Source organism: Ochotona princeps, chromosome 1 (assembly GCF_030435755.1).
Source record: "Ochotona princeps isolate mOchPri1 chromosome 1, mOchPri1.hap1, whole genome shotgun sequence".
NCBI classification, from domain to species: domain Eukaryota; kingdom Metazoa; phylum Chordata; class Mammalia; order Lagomorpha; family Ochotonidae; genus Ochotona; species Ochotona princeps.
This window is the reverse complement of record NC_080832.1, coordinates 122,704,849-122,729,682: the sequence shown is the minus strand read 5'-3', so window position 1 is coordinate 122,729,682 and position 24,834 is coordinate 122,704,849. Positions and strand designations below refer to the sequence as shown.

The 24,834-nt window shown below is 40.5% G+C and overlaps 1 long non-coding RNA gene across 2 annotated transcripts in view; it reads left to right on the top strand.

Moving 5' to 3' along the window:
- The first annotated feature begins 452 nt into the window (after positions 1-452).
- LOC131480963 (uncharacterized) overlaps positions 453-24,834 on the top strand; it is a 154,284-nt gene continuing 129,902 nt past the window's right edge. For both annotated transcript variants that reach the window (XR_009245920.1, XR_009245921.1), the window contains exons 1-2: positions 453-483; positions 15,970-16,056. This is a non-coding gene — a long non-coding RNA (uncharacterized LOC131480963). The remainder of the gene's footprint in view (positions 484-15,969; positions 16,057-24,834) is intronic.

Genomic DNA, 24,834 nt, shown 5'->3' with positions numbered 1-24,834 from the left:
GTCCATGGAATATGTTTCCAAAATGCCTAACAGATGCCTGATATATATATATATTTTAAAAATATATATAAAAATATAATATATATATATATATACTGTGTTTTTATCCATGATAATGCTTTATTTATGAATTGGGCAAGGAAGATTTACAATGACTAGTAATGAAAGTACAACAATATAGCAAACTACAAGTTGTAGAAGACTTATGAATTACTTGAAGAGTTTTCCACGACATGTCTGGCTTTCACTCGATGATGCGTCAAAACAAAACTGTGGCTGAGGGGTGTGACCGTATCTACCTGATTCGCTAATGACTGTGCAACAGCCTTCTTTCACATAACTTTCTAACGAGTCGTTGGCTTTTGCTTACAGATACAGTCATCTCGTGGAGTTACTGCGTTCTCTCTGGAGGCCTAGATACTGACTTGGAAGTTCCTGATAAAATTTTTTTTGATGCCAACTCTACCATCTCGAGGTAAAAAGGTAATTTTATTCACTTAAATATAAGTTAATAGTTGCTGAGACATGGAGAAAATGCTAACATGTTTTAAAATGTAGAACACATAAAAAAAATCCCGGTTCCTAGTGTTGAAGAAGAGTGGAATACCAACAGGAAACAATCAAACACATGGGATAAGGAGACAGGTGTGGTTTCCTGCAAGATTATAAAATGGTACATGAGAGGTATCTTAGAACTGATTTTTCATCTCTCCAGCATCTAGACCTGAAAACAATGTCATAAAATTTGGGGAAAACAAATGAAATACAAAGCAGCCCACTGCGCAACTGAGGCAACTGGTAAATGAAGCAGGGATGTCTCGGACAAGATGCAAACATTGCAGGAAAAGGCAATGAAATGAAGCCTGGAGCCACTCATGCTGTGACTCAAGAATCCTGGAGTAGACTCCTCTTTCCAGAGATGTCCCTGTTCGTGTTCTGCCTCAGTAAATTCCTTTATAGTGTTCAGTACAGAAATTCTTTTTAGAGGATTAGTGTGAGAAACCTCTGATCATTGGTTTCCTATCAAGATGGCTGTCTGTTACTCTTCCTAGAGGGTGTTCTTCCAAGTTACCGCACACCCACACAGTGAACTTGCACTCAACACTGGATGATGCGTGTGCCCATTAACTGGCTTTCTTCCCAAGCTCCTCCCTTTTTGATACCCACTTACCTTTCCCTTTATCATTTGTCATTCTTGCCATGTTTTCTGTTAACTTTCTTTTATCCTGATTCTTTTATCCCCTTCTTTTTAACGAGAGATAATTCATTTGTGTCTCAATTCATCGTTTAGCATTAGTGGTTTTTAACACAAATTCACAAAATTGCACTATTATCATCATGATTTAATTCTAGAATGTTTTCATCACCCTGAGGAAGAACCCTGTACCTATGAATAGTCACCCTCCATTTCTCCTTTTCCTCCAGCTTTTGGAAACCACTAAGATACTTTCTAAGATTTAACTCTTCTAGACATTTTGTATAAGCAGAATCATACAATTTGTAACCCCTTATATCTGACATTTTTATTTGGCATAAATTTTTTAAGGTTCATTCATGTTGAGCATATATTGCTATTTTTTCCTATGACAGAATGATACTCCATTTTGGAATGTACCATAATTTGTTTGCCTGTTCATTGATTGTTTCCCCATTCTCCCTATTTGTACCATTGAGGGATGGTTAGGCTGTTTCCATAGTTTGGCTCTTTTGAATAATGCCCTGTGAATATTCACATATGGGATTTTGAGTTGACATAACATTTTCAGTCATCTTGGGTTAATATGATGGATTGTCCAAAAATTTATGCAAAATATGTAAACTACACATAGATTTGAATTTTTTATACAAAAAAAGAAACTTTTCATTCTGGTTTTCATGATCTCTCTGAAGTCCCTTGCAAATCAAGAGGTGGAGTTTGGTGGGTTTTGGATGAGTCTGTGCTTCACGTCTGTAGGGACTGAAAGAGTGAAGAAGGGGTTCCCATTTACATCCCCACCGTCAGTAGATAAGTGTTCCAGTTTTTCTACATTTTCCCACAAAACTCATTACTATCAACCTTATTATTATTATTATTATTATTATTATTACTATAATTGTCTTTGGATACAAAATGATTACTTCTTAGACTTCTTTGGATGTCACTTCCTCTGAGGAACTTCTCTTTAAGCTTATGTTACAAGTCCCACCCCATATCCTCCCTTGCACCCAGTACTTATTCTTGTAATATCCTCCAACACACTGAATTATTAACCAAGAGCTCTGTCTTTTCCATTGAAGTATAAACCTGTTAGGACACTAAAATATTTCTTCTGTTATGATTTAGAATGGAACAATGCTTGACACAGTCCTTTTTTTTTTTTTTTTGTTTCCAGAAGGATTTATCTACTTATTGAAAAGTCTGAGCTTCAGGGCAAGGTCAGGTGGGGTGTGTGTGTGGAGAGAGAGATCTCCCACCCAGTGCTTCACTTCCTAGGTGGCTGCAATGACCATTTCAAGGGAGGTTGAGCTGGGAACATCCTCCCGGTCTTTCTTAGGAGTGGTAGGGGGATGACTCACTGCTTTTCCAAGTCCATGATCGGGGAGCAACAAGGACAGCAGCTGGTGCTCATAAGGGATGTTGGCAAGTGAGAAATGGCTTTATGCGCTATACCACAGCACCAACCCCTTCTGAGCCAGTTCCATAAGCTCTTTTTATTATCACTTTTTGGAGATGGTAGACTTACAGCAGCATAGCATTATTATCTAAGCCCTTGAACTGAAGAATGCAAATATTTGGAAGTATTGTTAACTGAAAGCAATTGTTAGGTGTGTTATTTTAAAAGCTTGGATGTTCAAGCCTGTGCAATTGTTCAGTTAGCTAATCCTCTGCTTGCAAGTGCCGAGATCCCATATGGGGCCAGTTCATGTCCTGTCCTGACAGCTCCATTTCTTTTTTTTTTTTTTTAAAAAGATTTATTATTATTGGAAAGCCGGATATACAGAGAGGAGGAGAGACAGAGAGGAAGATCTTCCATCTGATGTTTCACTCCCCAAGTGAGCCGCAACGAGCCGGTGCGCGCCGATCCGATGCCGGGAACCAGGAACCTCTTCCGGGTCTCCCACACGGGTGCAGTGTCCCAAAGCTTTGGGTCGTCCTCAACTGCTTTCCCAGGCCACAAGCAGGGAGCTGGATGGGAAGTGGAGCTGCCGGGATTAGAACCGGCGCCCATATGGGATCCCGGGACGTTCAAGGCGAGGACTTTTAGCCGCTAGGCCACGCCGCCGGGCCCTACAGCTCCACTTTCCATCTAGGCTGTGATTGTGCCCTGGGAAAGCAGTGAAAGATGGCTAATGTCCTTGGGAGCCTGCACCCACATGAGAAACCTGGAGAAAGTGCCTGATGCCTGGCTTCAGATCAGCTCAGCTCTAGCCGTTGAAACCTTTTGGGAAGTGAACCAGATGGAAGATCTCTCTGTCTCTCTTCTCTTTGTAAATCTGTCTTTCAAATAAAAAGAAATAGATAAATAAAAAAACTTGTATATATCACTTTTTAGCAAGTTGTTTTAACTTTACTATTATGCATATTTAATAGTGTCTACTAACTTACCAAGAAGTTAGAAAGAAGAAATCAGGGATATCATATAATTACCCAGGTGACTTTTTTAAAAAAAAGATTATTTTTATTGGAAACGCAGATATACAGATAGGAGGAGAGACAGAGAGGAAGATTTTCTGTTCAATGGTTCACTCCCCAAGTGGCCACAACGGCTGGAGCTGAGCCAATCCAAAGCCAGGAGCTTCTTCCAGGTCTCCCACGCAAGTGCAATGTCCCAAGGCTTTGGGCCATCCTGGACTGCTTTCCCAGGCCACAAGCAGGGAGGTGGATGGGAAGCAGAACTGCTGGGATTAGAACCGGTGTCCATACGGAATACGGTTGCGTTCAAGATGAGGACTTTAGCCGCTAGGCTACTGTGCCGGGTGACTTTTTTTTTTTTTTTTTAAGATTTTATTATTATTGGAAAGCCAGATATACAGAGAGGAGGAGAGACAGAGAGGAAGATCCTCCATCCGCTGTTTCACTCCCCAAGTGAGCCACAATGGGCCGGTGCGTGCCGATCCGAAGCCGGGAACCAGGAACCTCCTCCGGATCTCCCACGCGGGTGCAGTGTCCCAAAGCTTTGGGCTGTCCTCAACTGCTTTCCCAGGCCACAAGCAGGGAGCTGGATGGGAAGTGGAGCTGCTGGTATTAGAACCGGCGCCCATGTGGGATCCTCGCGCATTCAAGGCAAGGACTTTAGCCGCTAGGCCATGGCGCCGGGTCCGCCGGGTGACTTTTAAAACACAAATTGATTAGCCATTTTTACTTTGATAAAAGTCAAGAACAGTGTCATGAAATCTGTGAACTTGTGAGCAATGCTCAATTCTGATGGTATTCAGTTATAATGTTAGTATTGGCTGCTGTGGATACTTCGACTCCAGGGGTGAACAGATAAGGATCAGCACTGGGACATAAAAGCTAAAACAGTATTAAACATAATTAAAGACTTCAAATATATGTTTGAATTAAAAAGTACATTGAAAACTTGAAGGAGGACTCATACTAAATTATAACACCCTGTCCAAAAGTGCAGATAAAAGAGATATTTGATGAGCTCTTTCGAAAATGCTGCCCCTCAAGTATTTGTTTTTATCATCAACATTGAGATAATTTGTTTCCTGGTATGATTTATCCTCTCATACAGGTTTGAGCATTTTAGAATTTAACTTAATTGTAAGGTTATGCTTGGACTGTGTAACTGTTTCCTTATTTGACCGTATTTCCAGTGTATTCTTGGAAACTCTATCCAGCTTTGTTGTTTCTTTGCTATGATTTTCATATGCCTCTGAAGCGAAGTGGAAATGGGGGAGGGAAAGATGGAGAGAAACAAATGTAAGTTGGACCCAGATCAGTAAGATAGTGTCAGAGGAGGCCAGAATGAACTTGGCAGCTGCTCTGCTCATGTTTCCCATTTGAGCATGCACGTATTGTTGCCTGGAATGCCACTTGCATTTCTTTCATTCTTCTAAGGTTTTTTCTTCAGCTTCAGAAACAAACTTTAACCTAAATAGAAGCCAGGAATGAATATTGAGAATCTTTTTTTAAACATGTGAATGTGCTTAGAATGGATATTTTGCCTTGAAGGTTTGGTGGGTGAAGCGTGTCTGGATATCTTTTAAGCACAGAAGCGAGAATGTGAAGCAGCAGGTAGAGAACCGTGTTTTACCCTGAGAGATCTGAGTTTGAGTACTCATGTAGCTTCTTAGTCATTGCACAACTTCAACAGATTATCTTTGAGTCTAATTTACCTTCCATGTAGAATCAGAATATTAGTTTTTACTATAATCTATTGTTGTGGCGCTAAGAGAATTTAATGACAAAATGTATCCAGTAGGCCTTAACTGTTTCAAAATGATGCAGTTTTACTGGAAAGCAATAGTTCAATAATTTTGTGACAAAAGCAAATTTTCTAATCAATTATTCTTTGAATGTCTGGTGGACGTTTAATGCTCATGAACATCTGAGCACATAAATTCAGCCAATGGAATTGTATAGTCATGGCAATGTATGCTTAACAAAAGTCGACTGGAAATGGATTTGAGGGCAAACAATTCAGTATTATTTTATTGCTTGTGGTATTTCAGTTACTGCAGACAACTGAATACTTGAAGTAAAAAGAAATAGAGAGGAGAGAAAGAGAGAGGAAGAAAGAAAAAGAAGGAAAGAGAAAATGCTGCATGACTTTTCAGAAATGTATTCCAGTTATTATTGTTTAAAATATTTATTAATGTATTTGAAAGACAGAGGCCGAGACATTAAGAGAGAGAGAGAAAGAGAGAGAGAGAGAGAGAGAGAGAAATATTTTCACCTACTGCTTTATTCTCCAAATAGCTATAGTGGCTAGGACTGGGTCAGGTCAAAGGCAAGGGTGTGAAATTCCATCCAGGTCTCCTATATAGATGGCAGGGGCTGGGCCTTAAATATTTGGGCCGTCTTCTGCTACACAGTATCAGGAAGGTGGATCAGAAGTGAAACAGCTAAAAACTGAAATGGGTGCTCGGTTATAGGTGTACCACAGCCCCGGTCCCAATACTGCAGTTACCAGCAAAACTTCCTTTAAAGAACTTTAGATTGCAAAGAGGTGCCATGGTCGGATAGGTTTTGCTTGTGCCCTTCTGCCAGCTTCCTGAATCTTAACATCTTTGACAACCCCGCATATAATAACGAACATTGAGAGATTGACATTGGTGGTTTTATGATTCTGTTGCTTAACCTGGTTTAGTGTTTTTCAATGAAGGAAATTCTTCTTTATGTGTGAGTTCATTGATTTTGACTCAGATACTTTCTGAACATAAGTATGTTTAAGGAAAAGACATTTTGAGGCCAGAAAACTTTGGGTAGGATTTTGATCCTGCTTCTTGTTCTTCCATGGTCTTGAGCACTTGGTGGCTATGGTGATCTGTTCTTTCATCTGCCCAAAGTGATACAATTTATCTTGCAAAGTTGTTATGGATTACACAAGTGTATTGCGTAGCCCAATATTCAATATATGATAGCTTTTAGCATTACTATGCGTAATACCATTCTAGCTGTATTTTCATCAAAATTGAAAACAGCTGGCCATTATGTTTAACATGGCATAAGTGCTTTGTGGACACTTGTCATGTAAGAACCAGGCTGCGGAAACAGTGCTCAGATAGCACGATGCTTCCTCTTGTCCCTTTTCCCTTTGTACACCTGTTCCAGTCACGTGCTTCTCTCTCTCTGCCACCTCACCTGCTCAGCCAGCTCTGGTAGATTTAGAGCTATTCCTCTCCGTGTCTAAATGACAGGTCTTTCCCAGATGCTTTTTATTCCATGGATTCTATGTTGTTGTTTGTTTTGAACAACATCTCTGCTGACTTAGCTTGTTTGCAAGTAATTGACTATAGCCATAAACAATGCCCGCTTCAAACCCAAGCTCCTTTAGCCTGTTCTTGGGAATCCCTCAACAAAAGTTGCCCCCCAGGAACAGTGATGGGGCTGCCAACACTGCAAACCCAGTGGCTGCAGAGAAGTTAGCAGGATCTGTGTGCAAACTGCACTCCTCTTCAGCCTGCCACGTGGCACAGCTGCAAAGGGAGAAGCCGAAAGCCTGTCCTGCTCTTTATTGGACCTCGTTTAACCCACAAGTGCTTCATCCAATTTAAATACCCAGAAAACACTACTTTCAGAACTGACTTCAATGAATGTTTTCTGATAAGACCTTCAGGTCTAAGGAGGGCCTGAAGCTGCCCTCCAAAAGCAATAATTAATTGGGAATAGACATCTTTATTTACATTAATTTTTGTTTCTTGAAATGAAAATTGGGAGCAGTCCATTTTCTCCTGTAATCTGCCATCCAGCCTCTCCTCCCACTCTCATTAGCTTCCTGCACGCTTGACGTCTGCGTGACCTACTCATGTTTTCTAGTTTTTCCTTTCCTTTTTTTTTTTTTGGCATCTTAGAACTTCTGCCTATTTAATATTTTCCAACCTTCCCTTTCTCAGAGAGCAATGATGTTTTTATGCTTCTATGTCTTATTGACTGTTTAAGGAATGCTTAAAAATATTCTTTTTGTTTTGTTTTAAAATATCTCTTTATGCCTTAGCAAGTGGCGTATCATTTCCTGCTTTAGTATTGGCCTTTGTCCTACAAACCAGGGCTGAAGTCAGGGTGAAAAGTTCACTCTCCGGAAGTGCTGTTTAGGTCAGAGTTGTGTGGCCAGGAGCAGCCCCAGCCCTGCGGTCATTCCCTGTGCGTGGGAGTATTTGGGAGGAAGCCCAGGCGCACAAGAGGGACCTGTTCTTAACTCTGCCATCTGTGCCGGAGTTCTCGGTTTTAGACCCTTAGTTTTCAATGGGTATATGGTACCAGGAACTCGGCAGAATCCTGTTGTTAATGTTCATGTCAGTTTTTTTGAAAGTTATAACCCATTGGTTGCAGTTATTTAGTGAATAGCATTAAGTAATAAAAAAGGAAGTAGAGAATATATACAACACAGTATATGTAAAAAGAATATATACCATTCTGTAAAACTTTTCTTGGTGACGTATGTTGACATTCATTTGCACTGTTCCTATTTGTGTATTTCTGCCAGCCGGCCCATTGAGAATCACCTGAATCTTCTTTCCTGTTTATTAAGAGCCCAGTCATTCAAAATATATTTACTTTTCAATGGATGTGTTCTTTTAAAATACAGTGGTTCCTGCTTATTTGTGGGGCACATATTCTGACACTTCAGTGGATAATTGAAGCTATGGATTAGTCCTAAACTTAATTTTTACTTTTTAAAATTAAGACTTATTTTATTTGTATTGGAAAGTCAGAGATACAGAGAGGAGGAGAAACAGAGAGGAAGATCTTCCATCTGCTGATTTGCTCTCCAAGAAGCCACAATGGCTAGAGCTGTGTCAGTCTGAAGCCAGGAGCCTGGAGCTTTTTCTGTGTCTCCCACATGGGTGCAGGGTCCCCAGGCTTTGGGCCGCCCTTGACTGCTTTCCCAGGCCACTAGCAGGGAGCTGGATGGGAAGGGGGGCTGCTGGGATTAGAACTGGCGCCCCTACCCGGTGCACACAAGGTGAGGAATTGAGCTTCTAGGCTAACTGTGCAGGGCCCTCTACTTTGTTTTTTCCCAGACATATATAACTGGTCAAGTTCAATTTATAAAATTAGGCAAAATAGATGAACAATAAGACAAGTAATAGAACATTTATACAATATACTCTATTAAAAGTTTAGCAAAAGTGTCTATCTGACAATATTTTGCTCTGTGTGCTCCAGCCTTCTTTTCATGGCAATGAGACACATCAAAGCCTGCCTGATGAGTCATGTGATACACACTATGATGTGTAGTTGGGCGCCTAGCTTTGTCAAGCTTTTTCTGTACACACCACAATGTGTAGTCGGGCTTGGGCTATGGGTGAGAGCACCCAGCTTTGTCAAGCTTTCTGTTTCCCTGTTTTCATCTGCTGACTTACTTGGGCTTTATCTGATTGGTGGACACGTAAGAATCTCTTTTTCTGCTTGATTATTAACTTCTTCTATAAATCCCTCTTTGAATTCATTTCACATTTCCCTACTGGAGGTCTTTATGTATATATTTTTTTTGTATGGGTTTAAAAGCACTGCTTTGTTTAATTTAGGTAAGCACTAGCTGGTTTTAAATATTGCATATATCTTATTTGCCTTACTTTGTCCATTGTAGCATTCTGAACAAAATCTTTCATTTTGATGTGATATAGTAAGTATTTTATTTGGGAGGCTTTGCAAAGGAAATCATTCCCTATCCGTTTGTTATAAAATTATAGCATTTGTCATTCACCTTCATGGGTTTATCTTTTACACTAGTTCTGTAATCTGTGTGAAGTCCATATGTGGATATGGTTATGAGATGGAAGTCCAGTTTCATGTATTTACTTGCTGCTTCTGTTTCTTTAAGAGTGCCAACTCTCAGCTCTCCAGTTTGTTTCATTGGTCTTTTTGTCGTACAACGTTCATGATTTTTTTTCTATAGATCAATAGTGAATTGTCCTATCTGTAAAATCCTGTTTAATTATCCATCTTTTTCAAGATGGATATGAATATTTGTAAACTTTCTTTCCAGGTTGATTTTGGGGAAAAATTATAAGTATCTCTCTTTTTTTTCTGGGTTCAAACAGGGCTAGCATTTATTGGTATGTACAAGAACTGAGATTTGGAGAATAGGCCACAGGAGATGAGCATAAAAAGTGCATGACTTTGTTAAATAATGTAATGGGGAGGACTGCCATGCAGAATGGAGATAAGAGGGATGAAATGCATAAGCAATTGGAAGATACTGATAGGGCCAGCACAATGGCTCAACTGGCCAGTTCTCCACCTGCAAGCGCCAGCATCCCATATTGGCACTGGTTCATGTCCTACCTGCTCCACTTCTGATCTAGGCCCCTGCCTGTGGCACCTGGGAAGCAATGGAATATGGTCCAAAGCCTTGGAACTCTGCACCCAGGTTGGAGACCTGAAGGAGGCTCCTGGTGTAAGATTAGCTAAGCTCCAGTCATTGTGGCCATCTGGGGAGTACACCAGTGGTTGAAAGATCTTTCTTTGTCTCTGATTCTGTAAATCTGTTTTTCCGGCAAAATTAAATAAATCTTAAAAAAAAAAAAGATACTGAAAGCAAGAGTCAGTAAATCCCAGCTACTAACCTTGTAAGAAAATTAACCTGAAAGGATCCTAGTGAAAGTCAGTTATATCTTTTTGACAGACGTGAAGCAACTACTGCAAGTGTGGAAACCCTTAGAAACTGATGGAACTCAATACACCCCTTAGGGCTTCCAGAGAAGTTCAGGTGTCTTGGGAAGCAGTGAGTGCACCTGCAAACTCTGGTGGAAACCCAGTGGGATTGCTTGGAAATCAGATTCCTCAAAGTGTAACTAAATTTTTACTTGGTTGATACTAAACTTATAAAGCAAGGAGTGATGTTTGACCAAGCAACTAAGACAGCAGCCATGATATAAACGTCCCAGAAAGCACTCAGGTTAAATGGCTGGCGTGGCCTTCAATTCCAGTTTCTTGCTGCTGCAGACTCTAGGGGGGCAACAGCAATAACTCAAGTAGTTGGGATCCTGCCACCCACAGGAGAGGCCTAGAATGAGTTTCTGGCTCCAGGCTGTGTGATTTGTGAGGAAGAACAAGCAGATGGCAGCTCTCGCTTCTGTTTGCCTTCCAGAGAAATGGAGAGAGAACTAACATGATTTTCCTAAGTTATTCCAACTGTGAACTTTCCCTGTCCATTTTGCTCATCATCTACTATGTGCCTTTTGGAGTTCTAATGATTCTGCATAGAGAAACACAATTATTGTTAATACTTGAAACCTGCCGAAGATTGTGACACAATACCCTGATCCATAAAACAGTTCTAAATGATAGAAAGGGAAGAATCAGCAGTTGTTAAGAAAGCCTTGTCCTTCTAGAATGTGCTAGAAGATGATCGTATCAGATATCCCAACCCAACCATCAGTGAGAAAGGAACCCCCTGTGAGATTTAGTGGCTCATTTGAGATTACAGAGTCAGACACTGAGAGAACCTTGGATTGCAATCAGACTTTCTAACTTAATCCATTACTTCACCATCAAGCCATGCCCACAATAACTGAGTAGATCTCTGATATTGTTATTTTTTAAGATTTATTTTATTTTTATTGCAAAGTCAGATACACATAGAGGAGGAGAGACAGAGAGGAAGATCTTCCATCTGATGATTCACTCCTCAAGTGACCACAATGGCTGGTGCTGCACTGATCTGAAGCCAGGAGCGAGGAGCTCTTCTGTGTCTCCCACGCAGGTGCAGGGTCCCCAGGCTTTGGGCCTTCCTCGACTGCTTTCCCAGGCCAAAAGCAGGGAGCTGGCTGGGAAGTGGAGTTGCTGGGACTAGAACCGGCGCCCATATGGGATCCTGGTGCATTCAAGGCAAGGACTTTAGCTGCCAGGCCACCATGCCAGGCCCTAATATATTGTTATTTAGTGGTGGTTTTTTTTTTCTCCTTCTTAGGGGAAGGTTTACTTATGTTTCTCGGGAAGTCCAGCTCTTTTCCCGCTGGATCTCTGTAAGAATGATGTGCCTGCCAGAGCAGTAAGGCGGAAAGGAGAAGAGTCTTTGGAGCAGCTTATTGTTTTCTGATGGTGAAAGTTAGCTGCATTGGCTTATTTTCACCAACCATGTTTCTACATTCTAGCTGTGACTTCACAAAATGAATACAGTGGTACTTGCACACAGTCATCCTCACGCTGTGGTTGAGTGTGAAGTGTGGGTAGCCCGCCCGGGCAGGAGGGAAAGCTTGCACCCATCTTGCTGGGTCAGTGGGCTCCTAATATGAGCGGGAGGCCCAGCTCCCGTGGACTGGCAAGGCACTCTTTATTATCCACATAGGGTCTTCCTCTTTCTACATTGTGTTGAAAGTTGTTTATTATTGTCTTTAACACAGCTGATTTCAACCTTTGAATTGCATTTTAACACCTAAAAGAGTATATGAAGGTACTCTAGGACATTCTTGGAAAATGATGTTTTACCTTTTAATACTATTTTTTTTTCATGAACTTTGTCAACATCCCAATTTGCATGTGTGTGTGCACTTTTTACAAAGGATTACGTTCTTCCATGTGTTCAACCAAATTAGTGATCTGAGTTGTTCACTTATAACAAGTAAAAAAGGCATCTAATCGGGGCCCGGCGGCGTGGCCTAGCGGCTAAAGTCCTCGCCTTGAAAGCCCCGGGATCCCATATGGGCGCCGGTTCTAATCCCGGCGGCTCCACTTCCCATCCAGCTCCCTGCTTGTGGCCTGGGAAAGCAGTCGAGGACGGCCCAATGCATTGGGACACTGCACCCGCGTGGGAGACCAGGAAGAAGTTCCTAGTTCCCAGCTTCGGATTGGCGCGCGGCTCACTTGGGGAGTGAATCATCGGATGGAGGATCTTCCTCTCTGTCTCTCCTCCTCTCTGTATATCTGACTTTGTAATAAAAATAAATCTTTAAAAAAAGAAACAAAAAGCCATCTAATCTTCATATTAGCAGTGTTCAGCATAAGTTTTTTGTGGGTAACATAATTTACTAATTTAAGTATTGCCTTTAGTACATCTGAATTCTTGATAGTCCCAAAGATCAGAGGATCACTGAATAAGCGTTTAAAATTTGAAAAAATTGATTTGTAAGATAAAGAGACGTATCACGGGAGACAGAGACGGAGATCTTCCATCTCAAGCTTCTCTTCCTAAACACTTGAAAGAGCAGGACCATGCTGGACTCTGTGGCATGGAGCTCAGTCCCAGCTGCCGTGTGGGTGGGAGGCACCCAGCTGCTCCAGTCATCACGCGTTGTATCTTTAGATGTGCATGATCAGCGAGTTGTACTCAGAAACGGGGTTAGTGTTAGAATCCAGGCACCTTTGTCATGGGATGCGAGTATTGTAAATGGGGTCTTAAACTGCTAGAACACATGCCTGAACCCCAAGAAAATGCTGATGTCAATTTTGCTGCAACCTTGTATTACAGGGCAAGCACAGAAAAAAACAACAAACAACAACAACAAAAAACTTTTGAGAAATTGGGACTAACAGTTTCCCCCTTCCAGGGCATATGTCCCAAGGAAGAGAGTTAAAGAATTAGATTGCATGATCTGAGTTCCCTGCAAGCTTAAATACATATATATCTTGCATCTAAGACTTTGGGCCTACTTCTTGCCTCACTAGTCTCTCCCACAAAAGAAAACCTAACATCTGACAACATTTTAGAAAAGAGAAACAGCTGTTTGTAAGCCTTGGAAAGGCTCTTGGGAAGTGGTTATTTCTTTGGATCTGTGTTGGAGGTGACAGCATCTTGAATATCAGTAGAGAAGGAGGATGGATCCCAGACGCAGCAGGATTGGCAGCATTCATACACATCCAAATGCTCTCCAAATGCAAGACATTCCATTCAGCACAGACCACACTAAGTATTACTACCCCATTTTTCTAATTGGAAAACTGAGGCTTGACAAGAGGGGATTTCCTCATAGTCATTCTGCGTTGTGGGGCATGATCCGCCCATGTCACAGAACACTCATCCTGCTGGGCTGTTCTTGTTTCTGTTGGTACCAACGTTCCTGCCTGCGATGTTGCTTACAGGAGCAAGCCCTGATCGCTCTGTCTGTCACGGTGATTGTATACAGTGTGTTCTAAAAGTCCCCGCCAGATCTTGTCGGGTGTTACAACTTAATTAAATGTTGAATAATAACGAAGGCACACTTCTCCAGGAAGTGCGAAGACACTGTTTACACCTGACAAAATCAACTCAGTGTTCTGTCTGTCAAGGCACAGGTATGCAAATTGTAAAAGTGCTAGACAAGGGCCTTTTTTAAATCTTCTCATTCTTAAATGAAGAGCGTACAATACCACTAGAGTAAAGAGTACATTGTTCAGATTATACTTTCCTCTCCTTAAATATGCACTGATCGGCCTGATTTCCATTTTGAAAAAATATATGTTCTTTAAAAAAATCTTACTTTTGTATGAAAAGTATTTCGATTTTTGAAAAATCAAATGACGTGCCCTTTTATAATACAGAGGTCTTCAAATTGATGCCCCTCTTGTGTGTATGCGTGTCTGTGTGTGTCTGTGTCTGTGTTAAACTTTGGTTCCTAACATTGTTATCTCAGAAATGTTGACAGCCCATTACCCACCTTGTCTGTTTTTATTAAATTTAATTCCAACTTCCATTGTGGATTTTGAACTGATTATGACCTTGAATTTCAAGTATTGATTTTTATTGTCCTCCAATCCCACTTTTTAAAAGTATGTTGTCCTCTATGGTAGTCATTAATGGTATGTGATTATTTAAACCTAAAATATAGTGGATTCAGGGCCTGGCACAGTAGCCTAGTGGCTAAAGTACTCGCCTTACATGCGCCTGGATCCCATATGGGTGCTGGTTTGTGTCCCAGCAGCCCCGCTTCCCATCCAGCTCCCTGCTTGTGGCCTGGGAAAACAGTCGAGGACGGCCCAAAACCTTGGGACCCTGCACCTGTGTGAGAGACATGGAAGAAGCTTCGGGCTCCTGACTTCAGATTGGCTCAGCTCCAGTCATTGCAGCTGCTTGGGTAGTGAATCATCAGATGGAAGATCTTCCTCTCTGTCTCTCCTCCTCTCTGTATATCTGACTTTCCAATAAAAATAAAATAGATCTTTAAAAACATATGTAGTGGATTCATAGTGGATAAAGCTGAAAAATCAGATTTTTTTTTTCCAGCCAGAGTAGCCATATTTCAAATGTTTTGTAGCCCTGTGTCTCTAAGAAGGCTAAGCTAGACATCTTTTGGTAAGGAACATTTCTTTCCCTGCAAAATCTGCTTTTTATAAACTTTTTTGGGGGGCTAAACCATTATGAAGTGGATTGTTGCCATCAAAGATCTCACTGCTAGAAGAAGTTCTGGTGTTTGTGGAGTACTTTAGCATCTGTGGGACAGGAGCAGATCAAGCTTGCTGTGGTATATACAGAATCTCTATTCTAAATAATTCTCTTTTCATTAAACACACCGTTGGCCCTGCTGAGTTTGATCCCTTGTACTTTCGGCGAGTGAACCAGGCCTGCAGCAGTCTCAGACTCAAACTAATTTGTATGAATTCCTTGTGCAGGGAGTCTTAAATTACAGAATCCATGGTTAAGTTCATTTAGTAGTCAGGAGAGTGTCCTGCAGACTTTCGCCCTTGAAGGCAGTGGGAGGTTCGGCAGGCTGTCTGGTGGCAGGGTGTCCAAGTTCCTTAAGGCGAAGAAGAAAAGAGACAATGGGTCCTTGTGTTTCTGACAGTTTTATTGAAGGGATTCAGTCCCAAGTTATGAATAATTTGTTTAACTAGAGATACTTTGCACAGTGAATAAAATTTCTTTGCTATGAAATATAATCTTTATACTATCTTCAGAATAATTTTAACACTTGCCAAATCTCTGTATCGACTACCCAGCTCTGGGTTAGTGTCCAAATGCCTGTACTTGTTGGAAAAAACTCCACTCAGCATTGCTGATCTGTCATCCCTAGTAACAGCTAGGAAATAGAGAAGACATATGCCTAAAAAAGGATGTGGAAGGTTAGGTCAGCCCTCTCCAACCTTCCAATATTTGATCAGGTTTCCTTCATACTTCTTGGTTCTCAGTTGTTGACAAATGGGAGAGTGTTGATTAAACTACAGCTTAGAAGTGATGTAATTAAGGACTTTAGTAGCAATAATGAGTGGACAAGGCCTTCCACCCGTTGAATTTGAATTTGAAATACCAATTGGTTTTCAGCTGGCACTGGTTTTTCTGGAAAAGTTGTCCATGGTTATAAAATCTTCATTTATCTTCACATGCTACATGTAAAATTTTAGTATTGCCCTAGTCAAGATGCCGTTCTGATTATGTCCTGTTTCATTTTGTTTTATTCCAGACTGGTTGCCCATTATCAGCATGAAGGAGCCGTCTTTCACCTCATGGACCCAAGAGCCCCTTCAAGGGATCTGTGTCCGGAGTCGGGGTGAGTGGCTACCTCCATCGATACAATCTTAGCTTCCTGTGCTTAGTAGCTGACAAAGGGCTTTTCTTCTTCCATATTCTATTCCAGTGCAAACCTGGCTGGGCTGAACCTTAGAAAGCTTCAGTTGTCAATGAAGTGTATGTGCCAAGGAGTCTGTCCCATGTGTGGGCTTGACAACATTTACAATCCCTAAAGTTATCTCTGTTTAAATGTAAACTTAACCTACTGTGCTTGCTGCCATGGCTGGAATTGCCTCTTTTGACAGTGGCAAGTTGTTTAGACTGCATTTGTTGTATAGGCCATTTTGATTTTAAATCATCTGAATAATTTAGTTAATATACTCATCTCAGGTCACCTCTGTCTCTTTTTGTGAATGATTTACCAAAACATGAATAGCAACTCAGCAGCTTTTCCTGTGTAAGAGAATCGGGTTCCTTTTGCCATGTGTAGTCTGGGTTGTTTTGCTTGGAAGCTCAGAAAAGAAATGTAAACTGGAGGGTTGAAGTAATTAACACCTCGATGCCCACATACTCCATCAGAGTGCCTACATTCAAATCCGAGTTTCATAGAGAGCTTCCTGCTAAGACACACACCTCCACTTCCAAAGTAGCATCAGTAACCCTGGGAAGCGCTGATGGCTCAAGAACTTGGTTCCCAGTCAGCAAAATGGGAGACCTTGTTGGAGTTCAAGGCTCCTGGCTTTGTCCTGGTTCAGCTGTGATTGTTGAGGGCGCTTGGCGAATGTGGGGATATTTCTGTGTGTCTCTCATGTTGTCTCTCTGGCTTTCAAAATAAATTTTAAAATAAATAAAATTTTTAAAAATGTGAAGTGAATAGCACTAGCTTTCAAGATAGATAACAGTTGGTCCATGGTTAAGGTGAAATGGATTTGTAAGAGTAGGTGAGGACAGAGGATTAAGTAAAATACAGACTCTATGGTATTAAAGTACCGTTGTCTAAGTTTCAGCTATGTCTTAGTATGGAAGAGGAAACTGTGGGTGGATAGGAAGAAAGAACCAAAGGGGGTTATATGGTGTTTAGTTTCAAAACTGCAAAAGTCTTTGTTCTTAGTCCCCACTTGGTGTAGGGATTTCAGGAAAGACAGTATGTATTTCTATTTTCTATTTCACTTGATTCTCTAATCTTTCATATTTGGCCAGCTCCTTTCTGAGAACATATTGTACACATGTTCTGATGCTGTTTGAAGGCCCTCTGAGAGACAAGAGTTGATGGAAAGCTCTCAGTTCTACTGAAGTGGGTGGCCAAAGAGCTGGAACTGAACAGCTGCCATACACTCATTGAACTTTTGTCATTTATAAATTATTTTCCATGCCATCTGGAGCAAGAATGATGCCATGGCTTTGAAAAACTCTTTGTGGGGTACATTCAGATCCAGTACTATGTCACTTATTGCTCTACATTTTAAGACTGAAGCTTTACTATCTCGATTTGCTTGGAGGTATAAGCATGTAAGTAAATAGGAATGATTTCTTTAAAATGCCATATGAAAGACACGACCTCCACCTCTAGCAGAATTTTCCCTCCCACTCTCCCTTCCCGTGACTACATCCTGCCTGCTTTCAGCTCCAGTGGAAAATACATTAATCCCAGAGTCTCCATGAGGTTTCCTGTTTGATGACATAATCAGAAAAATCCTCCTCACATTACCCTTGGGGTTGCTGTCTGGATGTTATGTTGTCTTGGTGGGCGTAATTCAACCATCCAAAAAATCAGCACAGGCCATAAACTCTGGGCCTGAAAAGCATTAATAGAATGTTAAAAGAAATAAAGCTGTGGGCATGTCTGCAGCACTGGGAGGGAATTTCATTAATGTGCAGATTCTCACTGCCATCAGATGCATTGGCTGGTGGCTTCAGTACATATGGCGTGAGCTGCTGCAATGCTGCTAGCAGGAGGTATTTGAACTGTTCCAGTGTAAGCTGTTAGGCTATATCTCATGGAAAAATCCTGCACATCCCTGACTACCAGACTTTAGTAGTGTTGATTGGAGTTAGTTCCTTCCCAGTTTGCCTTCTGGGTCAGCCTATTTACCTTCTGGGTTTTTACCTTTGGTGTGGTGTGGGGAAAAAAGAAAACTAGTGGAAATGATCAGAAAAAGATACATTTTTCAAATGAGAAAGTCAGAAGATGGCCTGTGACATGGTACATGGCTTTTTAGAAGTTCTGAAAATAAGCTAGTTTTAGGTGAAAATTTCAGCAGCTGTGAATCTAGTTGGAAGGAAGAAACTTCAATGTAAGAGTTGAACGAAGAATGTGATATTTAGATGCCAAGGGGCAAGTACAGTTTTGTAAGTCTAGAAGTTATTGGCATAGGAAGTTGAGCATATGCTTAAATGTGGATTTCCTTTGCTATTTGAAAAACTTTTCATATATGTATTTTTTTCTGTGAGCCTGCCATTACCTACCATTTGGTGGGATTGGCTGCGGTATCTCTTACCTTGGATCTTGGAAATTCAAGCTGTATTGACAACTTGCTTAGGAGAGGAACGAGGAGCTGGACCTTTGAGCAGAACTACAAGTTCTAGATGCAAGTCGCCTCAGTAATTTCCTCTAACTTAGGAAGAGAATGGGAGAATGAGCAAAGAGGCTGCCTGGCAGAGCCTTGTTTGGGAGAACGTAAAAGAAGGAGGAGAGAGCTTTAGCCCTGACAAGTTCAAAGTGAGGGGAGATACTTGCATGATTTGTACACCCTGGAATCCAAAACATCCTTGGATTGTCCATATTGTTTCTAAGCACTGATACACTTTTCTTGGGTATGTCTTCTGTGGTTGAGGAATCTGCAGTAACACAACACTAGGGAAAAATTACATTCTTGTATGATTCTTTATATTTTTATTTCATTTGAATTATACAAATCTTCCATTTGCTGGTTCACTCCCCAAATGACTGTAACAGCCAGGGTTGGACCAGGCCAAAGAAAAGCGCCTGGATCTCAAGTCTACCATGTGGGTGGCAAGGGGCCAGGTGTTTAAGTTAGTATGTGCTGTTTCCCCAGACACACATCAGCAGGAAGCTTCATTGGAAGAAAAAGAAATAGAACTTGAACCAGGTATTCTGAAGAGAAATGCACATGTCCCAAGCAGCAACTTAATCACTACACCAAACACCTGCCCCAACATTTATGTAGACAGATGACTACTGAATAGATTTGGGATTTCAGCTTCTGTAGTGTTTTCTTGTGGAGTGCTTTAGTGGTTGCATGTCTAAGAAAATATATTTAACCGTTGCTTGCTTTGTGCTGGATAATGGCACATCACTGTGGGAAAAGACTGTAAATCTGACATCTGATGGCACTGCATTTACTCCAGGAGGTTGTGAGCACTGGAGAGAAAGGACGAACATTATCCATTTTGTCCTAGGTTTATAAAGCAACGTGGTTGGAAAAATTTGCCATCTCACAAATCTCTTCAGGCTGCATGTTTCAAGACACTCATGTAGACAAAGTGATAACCAGACAGGCACACTGGGTCTCATGTGGAGTTATTTCTCAAGTATTGTCTTCTATTTCCTTAGCAAGATCTTTTAAATGCCTGTCACTCTCCCAGTTTCTCAGCAAAGTGTAAAGATAGAAGATTAGAGACTTGAGGTTAAATTTCAGCTCTGCTGTGCACTGGCTCTGTTATATCAAATGAATGATTTAACTGCAGTAAGTCTCCGTTTCCTCATTTGTAAAATAGAAAATAAAATGTTCCAATACCCTTCTTGCATAGTTGTGCAAGTAAAGAGTATGGTACTTGTGTGTTTGGAGGAAAAGAAATGAAGCTGTATATCAGTACCAGTTTTTATTAAGTTATCTGAAAATATAATAAATATTCCTCCTTTATCTTACTTAAGGTGGCTGCTTAAAAGTCAGTGATGAAAGGATGGCTCTTGTGGTGTTTCAGGTTAAGCTGTTGGTTGCCTGGGATGCCTGCATTCCTGATGAAAATGCTGGTTCAAGTTCTGCCTGCTGCACTTGCTCACCAGCTTTCTGTTCCTGTGCCTGGGAAAGCAGCAAAGCATAGCCTAAGTACTGGAGCTCCTGCCACCTTAGTGGGAGACTAGGGTGGAGTGCAAGGTTCCTGGCTTCAGCCTGACCCAACTCCGGCTGTGGAAGCCAGTTAGGAAGTGAACCTGTAGATAGAGTTTGTCTCTGTCTCTTCCCTTTGCCTTTCAATCAATCATTTAAAAGAAGCCGTTGAACTTGACTGGACAATAAGATGCTGGACTCTATGTTTGGTATACGCTTGCAATGGGGGAATCTCAACTGAACTTGAGCTGTGGTTATGCAACAAGGTGGAGGAATCCACCATGGTGGGAGGGTTTGGGGAGGGGTGGGAGAACCCAAGTATCTATGTAACTCTGTCACATAATACAATGTAATTAATGAAGTTAAATAATAAATAATTAAAAAAAATTAGTGAAACAGAAGGACCTAGAGCAAAACCCTGCCTCTTTGGACCTTCCACTGAGTGGAATCAATGACATATTGACACCATTTGGGTTCACTTGTTCTTTTCCACTTTCACACCTTATCCTTTGAGTTGCAGTGATTGCTTGTCACACTGCTTGCTCAAGTCCAGCCACACATTTCCCTCTCATTGCCCTGATGCGCCTCGTCGGAGAGGGAAATGGGCATTACCTGTCCCTGCCCAAGCTACACAGTTGGTCATTATTTTTGTTTTTCTGGGTGGTCTTCGAACACTTTGTCCAGATTCTTGGACGGACAGGATCCACGGTAGAAGCATGTGTGTAGGATTGGGATTCTCTCTTTGTTTTTCTTTCTTGTCTTTTTGAAAGTGGAAACTTTTATTTCCTACATCTGCAGTCTCCTGGCACCAATTCTGTCTTTGCAAGAAGGGAAATTCAAGAGCAATTAACTGTTGGAGTCCAGGTTGCATTCACATTGCCACTTTAATGGCTCATCTTGGTTTTGGCTGAAGTTGTGCTTAATCCCTAGCACCAGTGTTGTGCTTACTATTGTAATACATAGCAGCAAAAGAAATCAAGGTAATGGGAAGGCCTTCGGTTTGTGTCTCAATCTGTTGTAAATGCATTTTGAAATTCCATTTGCTTTTAGTTCCTTTATGAGGTAAAGACAACAGAAGAAGCCAGTATGTAATTATGGACATTATGATACAATTTTATTCTTTAAAAACATATCTGGGTATTTTGAAGTGCTAAAGATCCGAAGAAAGTACATCATATAAATTTTTTGCTTTGCCCTGTAGGTTTGCTGTGGTCATGGAGAAAAAAAAATCATTTGCTCTTAGGGGTTTGTTCTAAACAATATTCATAAGAATGGCTGTGTAGTAAAGAACTTTTGTCTTTTTTCGGGTGTACGGACATTTTGTACTTGTTATGTCATTGCTGAAAGGCAGAGGTTTGCAAATTTTGGAGATAGGAAAACTGAGACCCAGAGGTCTTTGTTGAAATGTTTAAAAAGTGAAATTTTCAAGCTGGAATTTTATTTTAGGTCAACTGATTGTAAGGCTCAAAGTTTCCCATTCTACCACTGTGTGACATTTGGTGGTGTTTTCCATTTGACTTTAGCATTTTTTAGTTGTTTCTTATTATGATAATTACACTGTGTGACCTTTAACTTGGGCCATGCCAGTGGAAATTGATTTAACAAGGTTGTGTTTTTGTTAGAAAGTTAATTAATTATTATTGGGCTCTTTTATACATTTTAATTAAAGGAATTTACCAGTGAAAAAGGAGTTGTCTTTATCTATTGCTGGTCATAAATGAACTCTTTGCTTTATTTATTACAAATCAATTAATGGTCCTTTCCTCTAATGCTCTATCAATCAACACAGAGAAGTTTCCATAGAGAAGGGTACCTCACCACTAGAAAACCATTCTACTTTGTCATTTTGACAAGATTTTGCTATAAAGGTAGACTAATCCAGAATACAGCAGGGTAGTACCTGCAGGCTAATTTGGTATGAGAAAGATTGCCATAAGAATATTTTATCAGCATTGAGAGCAAAAGGCTCTGCCCCTCACTTGTGTGATGAGGATTTATTTGCCTTTCCAATGTCACAGTCAAAACCAAAAACTGCCTCTGTCTTTCCGTGTCCCATTGCCGGATGCCATAGAAGCAAGAAGCTTCTGATGTTCATTTAGTAATACCATAGAAAGAGTCATGGCAGTTATGCTAGGTTTCCCAAGGCTCGGTTTGGAATTTGAACCATTTTTAATAAGGAACTGTATAAGGAAATCTAGTGTAATGCCTCAAAAATGTCCAGTTGCAGATCTGCTGCTGGCTCTGAATCAGGATTTCTCTAAGAATGGTCCAGAAGAATCTTCGGAGAGGAGAATTTTCATTAGCATAGGCTCATCTGAAGAATGCTTAAACCAGCAAGAACGTAATCCCATCAGTAGTTCCACATGCACAGTACTGCTGATGGCATGTGGTTGGCTGAATTTTTAATATATGTAACTTATAATATGCAGGTGAATTTCTTGAGTAGAAAGTCATCTAAACAGTTTATGCCTGGATATTTGTGTTTAAACAACTTTGAAGAAACTGTGCTTAACTGATTTTTACTGAACTAAGATAGTCTGCATCGAGCATTTTTAAAAAAGGATTTATTACTTTTCATTGGAAAGACAAATTTACAGAGAGAAGGAGAAACAGAGAGGAAGATCTTTCATCCACTGGTTTGCTCCCCAAGGCTTCAATGGCCCAAGTTGAGCCAATCAAAAAACATTAGTCAGAAGCCTCTTCTAAGTCTCCCTGGCAGGTACATGGCCACAAGGCTTTGGGCCATCCTCTACTGTTTTCCCAGGCCATAAGCAGGGGGCTGGATGGAACGTGGATCAGCTGGAACGTGAATGGGTACCCATATGGGATCCTGGTATGTGCAAGGTGAGGATTTAGCCACTAAGCCATCTTACCAGGCCTGGTCATTTTCTTTCTTTTTTTTTTTTTTGGTAGTTTTAAATTACCCTCATTTTTAGAAATATAAAAGTGTTTGCCCTGCTTTTTTGTTCTGATATGTATTTGGAAAACTTTTGAAACAATATTTATAATTTTATTCTCTATAGATTTTTATAATATAAATCTGGCTGTAGCTTCAGGCTTATCATCCACTTTGCATTGCCGGCATCCCCTATGGGTGTTGGTTTGAGTCCCACTTGCTCCACTTCCCATACAGCTCCCTGCTTGTGGCCTGGGAAAGCAGAAGAGGATAGCCCAAGTCCTTAGGACCCTGAATATATGTATATATATATATATATATGAATATATATATATATATATATATATATATATATATATATATATATATATAAATCTGGAAGAAGCTCCTGGCATTCAGTTTCATATTGACTCAGTCCAATCATTATGGTTACCCAGGGAGTGAATCAGCAGATGCAAGGTCTCTCTCTCTCTCTCTGCCTTTCAAATAAAAAAGATAAATAAGTCTTTAAAAAATAACCCTGAAGACTGAACCTTCATATTTCTTAAAGACATAATGCACACATGTCCAGTTCAGATTATCATGGGCAAGACTTAATTTGTTTAGGGGGGGAGAGAGAAACATAGATCTTCCACCTAATGGTTCACTCCCAAGTGGTCACAGTTGCTAGGACTGGGACAGGCGATAACTCTGAGCCCAGTATCCCAGCTATGTCTCCCACATGGAAGGTATTGGCCCAAGTATTTTCTCTGGACATGATTCATAGCTTTCACAGGTGCATTAACAGGGAGTTGGATTGAAAATGGAACAGGCAAGACTTGAAGTAACACCCAACTTTGGAATGCTGGTGTCACATGTGCAGCTGAACCAGCTAAGCCATAATGGAAACACCTACAGAGTAAGTTTTAAACTCTTTTTTTCTGTTATTGTAATCTCTCAATGCTCGATTCTCAGAGGAAAAGTGCATGAGTTGGCCATTTAGTTTAGAAATTGTGAGATGGGATGTATTTAAAAAATGATGTAATTCTGAGATATGACTGTAGTGTTTCCAGACTGCCTAAGTCAACAGTTTGGATAAAAAAAGAAACATGTTTTCCTAAAAATATATTTTTGTCCATTTTCCCATGAATAGTGACCAAACTTTCACTTAATTAAAAAAATTTTTTTCAACTTGCTTCTTACTAACTTAAGCAATCTTATGAGTAACTGATAATTGAAATCCAGTTAGCCATAGTGAATGTAGCTGCATTAAATTATGCCACTGTTAACTTAATTATTTTAATTCCAAATGTAAGACCATAGCTGAGTTGGGATACAAATTTCTACAATTTAAAGGGAGTTGAAATCTTTCAAAGTATTTTTTTTGTGATAATAGCAAAATGAAATTAGAATTTAATGACAGAAAGCCATCAAGAAATCCCTCCCCATTTAGAAACTTAGCAACACACTTTCAAATAACCCACAGGTCAAAGAAGACACCAAAAGGGAAATCAAAACACATTTAGCAATGGTAGTAATGCATACCCCATATATCAGAAACTGCCAGAGAGTGAGCCCATTTGGCATCAGCGGGAAATGTATTGCTTCATGTATTTATGATTTGAGACCATAATTCAGATTTTAAAACATGCCCATGAAATGATCAAGAAACTCAGCAAACAATCATAGAGAGCAGAATGGACGTGATCTGCAGGATTGCAGCAGGGGCTGTGGCTGTTCAACTTCTGTAACCACTGTGCTTCGTTGGTGTTTATTACTGGCTGAATTATGTATTTCCCAACATTCGTGTTTGGAAGTTTCAATTCCTGGGATCTACACATTGAGAATGATTAGCCCTACGTCCTATAGAAAG